Source organism: Sus scrofa, chromosome 15 (assembly GCF_000003025.6).
Source record: "Sus scrofa isolate TJ Tabasco breed Duroc chromosome 15, Sscrofa11.1, whole genome shotgun sequence".
Taxonomy (NCBI): Eukaryota; Metazoa; Chordata; class Mammalia; order Artiodactyla; family Suidae; genus Sus; species Sus scrofa.
Window position 1 is genome coordinate 82,259,336 of NC_010457.5, and position 6,000 is coordinate 82,265,335.

General features: G+C 40.7%; 1 long non-coding RNA gene across 1 annotated transcript in view; it reads left to right on the forward strand.

Annotated features, from left to right (window-relative positions):
* Nucleotides 1-4,946, forward strand: part of LOC110257070 — a 50,914-nt gene extending 45,968 nt beyond the window's left edge. Inside the window, exon 3 of the long non-coding RNA XR_002339246.1 lies at nt 4,591-4,946. This is a non-coding gene — a long non-coding RNA (uncharacterized LOC110257070). The remainder of the gene's footprint in view (nt 1-4,590) is intronic.

Below are 6,000 nucleotides of genomic sequence, written 5' to 3' on the forward strand. Positions count from 1 at the left end.
TTGCATTCATCTCTGTGTCCCCAGAGCCTCACACAGTGCCGGGCATGCGGTGGGTTTCAGACTCAGTTTTACTGTCAAGTAAATAAAGCTTAAGCTTCAGGGTCCCTTCTCTTTGCATTCTAAAAAGATTTGCTTTTGTACTTGACTCTTTGTATTTGCAGTCTTATATATTCTTTTTTCGTAAGAGGATCTCTCAACTCCTACAAATTTGGGCCCCACAAAACCTATACCTGTCTCCTGTAGGCATGCAAGAAATATTTGTAGACCTAATGAGTAACCAAAAAAATAAAAAAAGAAGAAGAAAGGAAGGAAGGAAGGTTGGAAGGAAGGAAAGAAGGAAGGAAGAAAACCCAACTGGGAAGATCAAATTCAAACTTGATCAGTCAGAGGCAGTGTTTCTAAACTGTTCACAAACAGCACCAGACAATGCTTCACCTCAATTAATCCAGCCAGTTAAAGCTTAGTTCTCACTTGCCAACTGAAAGCTAAAAAGCAGATGAGACTGTGTCTCTTCTTAGAGTATTCTGAGTGTTTGCAGTACGGGTTCAAAGCATCTCGGGGGGTAGGAGAGGGAGGTGAGTGTGGGAGAGTGTTGCGCTTGGCACTGTGCTAGGTTCTTTTACATTCCTTATCTCACCTAATTTATTGTTCCCATTTCATAGAGTAGAAATCTGAAGGTCGAAGAGGTGAAATAATTGTACTGGGTCATAAAACCGAGGCAGAGTAATAACTCAGGTAGTCAGTGTAGGAGCATGGGCTTTGATGCATTCTTTGAAAGGGCTATTGATTAACATTTGTGGCTTAAGGGCTCCAGGGAGTAACATCCCCACAGGCCTTGTTTACTATGGGGAGTGTACCTACGCCCAGATGGACATTAGTCTCTAATCCCCTGTGACTCAGTCTATGGGAAGAGAAGGGCAAAGAAACCATGAGACTTACAGGACATTTCCACCCCTAAGACTCCTAATGGACAAGGACTGATATCAGTAACTGGGCAAGGCCAATGGGAGAAAACCACATCTTTCTGGACCCCATGTTGGTAACCCCCATCTTTAAGGGGAAAAAAACCCCTATAGGACAATAAAGAGGGGGGCTCTTCTCCCCTCTCCCAGCAGCAGAATAATAACTGGGAGCTATTTGCTTTCCTGTAATAAAGACTTTGCTTGCCTGCTGCCTGTGTGCTTGCAAAGTTCATTCTTTGGCTGTGTGAACAAGAACCTGAATTCTGGTAACGTCTTGCCAGCATCAAAACTATTAACCTGTAAAGTTGGGATTCTGAACCTTGATCTGTTGAGTCCAAAATCCTACACTTGTTCTTCACTACTCAGTGCCATTCTACAGGGAGAACATAGAGGATCCTTTTTGTGGGTTGTAAAAATTTAAATAAAAATATGAAAAGTGCAAAGAAATACTGCAGGAACTAAAGTGACTAGGGATTAGTGTATCAAGATCAATATCAACCTGATTACCTGTAGCATCTTTATTCTGCTGCTTACTAGAATAAGACCTATATTCAGGGTACACTGGGAAGCATCGGTGCATTTTGGGCCATGGGAAATTCAAGAAACAGTGAATTTAGAGGAGTCATTTGAGATAGAAGCTGTCTGTAGATGGTTCAAAGATCAAATCCAAGGAAACTTTTAATCAGAGGAATCCAAAAAGATGCTGAGACTAAAATGATATAAAATAAATAAAATCCGTGGAAATTTTAATTTCTGTGTGGTTCTGCAGAGCTCTTGGTTATTCATTCCTGGTAGTAAGAGGCCCTTGAGAAGTGAGTTTGGGGGACTGCCATGTGTGTATGGCTGTACTAGGCATTGATGATGTAACATCATTGATGATGATGACTGGTGATGTGATCCCTGCCCACAAGACTAACAGGATAGTTAGGGAATCACAGCACAGGTCCAGCACACAAAGAATAGAGTCGTCTTTGATGATGGAGGGTAAATTATGAGGAAGGGGTAGAAAATAAGACAAGATATAGTATGCAGCTAATTTTGTGGATTTCCTGATCTTTTTTCAGTGCCTCCCAGTTTAGAATATGGTCTCATGCGCATTGTCTCCCGCGCCCCCCCCCCCAATCTTGTGAAATAGGCAGGGAAAGTATTATTATTCCCATTATGCAGACAAGGAAGGAAAGGAACGCTCAGAAAAGTGTAGTGAATTGCCCAGCTGGTGAGTGGTTGAGCTGGGAGTCAAATGACTTTTCTGATTCCCAGGCCAGGGTCCTTCTTACCAGACAAGAGTTCTTTACCGAATCTTTTTTACTGGGCAGCATCTTCATTGCCCAATGCATTTTAAAACCAAGTGGGAAGTCTCCTATTCACCGAATTGACAACGAATGCACTATTTTGACTCCATATTAGTGTGTGAGAGCAGAAGTCTATGGCTTTGGAATCAGGCTTGAGAGATCTTTGGACACATCCTAGGAGTTGCCCAGTGGTGTGCTGTAAAATGGCCCTGGGGACAGGGCTGAAGGCTGGGAGGTATAGGTGGGTGGGTGGGAAGTCTGTTTTGCAGCATTGCTGATTTCCATTGTGTTAGTACTCCCACCACAGCCAGTTTTAAGCTATCAAAGTTTAATGTCTTGTTCAGGAAATTCCTGAATATTTATTTAACAAAAGGCTCCTAGCTGGTAAAAAGCTTACCCACTTTGGCACCTGGCTTTTTAGCCTTTTCCACCCTTATATTTGATGCTAAGAAGCATCTTGCAGGAACATTTTGGACCTGACTTGAAAACCTTGAGCCTAGTACTGTGGTTATGCCTGCTTCTCTTCTTTATTTGTTCCTGTCCATTAGAATACAGATTCATATTCTGTATCTCATTGATTTTTTAAAAGTGGCTTGACTTTATCTGTCTGACATACACAAGTTGACTACATTATTGATAATTACTTCTCCTTTTTAATTCTTAAAGAACAATGTACTCCTGGTGGATCTGAATATCAGACTTCTAGGACAGACAAGAAAGATGGGCTTTCATTTAAATAGTCTTTCTTTCCTCATAGTCTGCAACATTTCTGCACAGAATGAATTCATTTAATATCTCCACCACTGCTGAATTTAATGTAGCTCAATGTTAATGAATGTTTAATTCTGAATTTCTGATGTTCTGATATTCCTTGCCTTAGTGGCACTACTTGACCATGATTAAGTCAAGAGATCTGCTTTGTTCTCTGGAAAATCTGGAGTGCAAAGTATCCATTCAGATTTATTTCTCCCTGGTGGATACAGCCCTCATTGGATACTAATGAGAATTACAAATGTGGGTAAAGGAGAAACTAGTGCCTTTGGAGTTGAGGGGCTGGTTATTTAAAGATGTATTGCCATGGCACTTAAGGAAAATGATTTATCTGTTTTGTTTTGTCCTCCTATAAATCAAGAATACAGCACAGCGTTAAACATTCCTCAATATTTATGCTAATATAAATTTGGGTTTACATACTTGACACTAATTCAGGAGAAGCAGTGGTATTAGAATAATGGCTACCTGTGGCAGCCACAAGTGTGACTTTAACTCTTTATTGGGCTACGGATGTTCCTGTGTAGAGCAGACACAACGGGTAATTCCCTGCCAGGAGGCGTTTCTCTGGTGGATGCATTCCAACCTCATTCTCTATCTTTTTGGGGGTTCCATTTTAGGCATTAGGTTAGCATGTGTATTTCTAATTTTCTCACATCACTGGGACAAAGTGAAGAGACAGAAGATGAGCTGTGTGGGAAATCAGAACCCAGGATGTGTGACTGTATCTGCAAATCTTGAGACAGTGTGAGGATCTAACAAGCAAACCAAAACCCCCACATGTTTGTAAAGGATGGATTTCATGTCCACTAAATTCAGTTTCTTCCTTTTCTGCGTTGTGTTGCATCACCTGCTTATGATCATCCCAAATTTCCCAACCTCTTTGTGCTTCAGTTTCCTTATAAGTAAAATGGGGATAATGATAAGACTTGCCTCATAAGATTACTATGAGAGTAAGTGAGACCAATGCAACACATGGTGCTTGCATGAGTGCTTGGTAGGCGGACTCTGTACATGTTCCAGGGCTCAGCATGCACCACGCACAACTGTATCTTTGCACTCTCAATTCTACTTGGTGAAAGTCCACTGGACCCCAGCAATCACAGGCAATTTTCTGGGGTGTTCTGTCAGGGATGTCCCCACTAGTCCGCAGTAGAAGCTCAGAGACTTGCTGGAGTTCCGGCAATGCCAGTGTCCTCAGTGCCTCAAGGAACTGTATGAATTGGGTCGATCTGATTAATTGCAGGTTGGCTTGGGGTGGGAGCACTGCAATTCTACTTTCCATATTTCTCAGTGTCTGAGTGCACTTTGATGTTGCCCATCTGCAGCCATCCCCAGTATGCACACATTCAATTTGGCGGTAGATTTCCGTTGAAAGATAGAACTGATGTAGACAGACTGTCATACCTCCCATGAAAATTTGGAACTTCTTTGATTACTTTGGATGCAAAGTACAATGAGAATTCAAGGCCTTATTATTATTCTTGCTAACCAGGAGACATGCCAGGTTTAAAGTCAGATTTGTTTCTGTGTTAATAATACATTTGTATTACCTTTCCTTGCAGTCCCCGTCTCTACTCCTGCTATCTTCAGTGTGAGTTTGCACTTGTCAAGATGAATAATATGCCGCATCAATTCAAACTCCACTTTTCCAGTGTGTTCAGCTGTAATAGTTTCACTTTGCCTTGATTCTGTTGATTGCTATTAAATCCTGGATTGCTTTAAATTCTGTGAGATAGTCCTCAAACTATCACTTATAAATTGTGTGCATTTATTAGAATCTTGCTCAGAACAAAGAGTGTTCAAGCCCCTGGAAAAGACTCCTTCTACTTCTGTTCTCTAGGTAGGAAAAACGATGGAAACATATTTTATCTTTTGAGAAAAAATAATTGTTTAAAAAGTAAATATAATAAATTACTGTGGGGAGGCTTTTTGTCTTTATTCGTTTCTTTTTTTCTGGATGGAGGAAAAAATAATCCCAATCCAATACACTTTAGTAAAGAGTGTGGATTGGGGCCAAGATACATAATAAATTTTCTTGTGTCCATCTGTACAGTATTGATGTAAATGAAGTGTTGGTTGAATTTATTATGAGAGCATTGTTCCTATGTAATTTATCTGGTTTCAAAAGCCAACCTCTAGCTCTTTTATTCTTAGAAGTATGGTTATTATAGACTACATTTTAAGAAATCCTGTCAGAGTATTATACATATCAAGGTTATTTTTCTATTGAAAAAAATTGGACCAACTTCAAAACCCATCCAAAATGTGGTTAAGTCAAGCTGAGTTTGGTAAATGTAATGTAGTGTTTGTTTAGCATTGGTTGAGTATATCGTGTAAGTGCAGCTGCGTACTGGGTGCTGGGCATAGGAATCCTAGGAGGCACTGGCCTAGAAGAGCTTATGGGGGAGGAAGCAAAGGACCATGATGATGAACCAATAATGAACCATGATTATTCCAGCTAGACTCAGTTTACCATGATGCTAATGAACCTTAAACTTAAACGAGGTTCTGTATTTGTATAGGTCCCTTCCAAGACCCTGGGTAAAACTCAGATAATATATTCACATGGCTACATGTTTTGTAAAATTTGGAAATATATTTCAATATTTAAATGCAATTGGAAAAAAAATTCAAAAATAAATGCAATTGGTTAGGAGCACTCCAACTTCCCCTCTTCATACTTCCCCTAGTTGGTGACAGGTGTGTTTGGAATGGCCACCAGTATTCTGGAGATCCAGTTGAGGGAAATTGGGTTGGGATGGCATTCAGTTTGGGTTTCCTGAACTGTATTTAGGTGGCTTATCAGTCACTTCCACGTCCAGCAGGTTACTGTTAACCAACCCAGTATAGAAACAATGCCCCCAGGACACTTCTCCTGCCCACTGTGTTGGCTCACTCAGCATCAGGACACAAGAAGCAGAGCCCAGAAATCATCTCCCAGCATCGATATGCTTTCCAGGGGCTGGCATTAG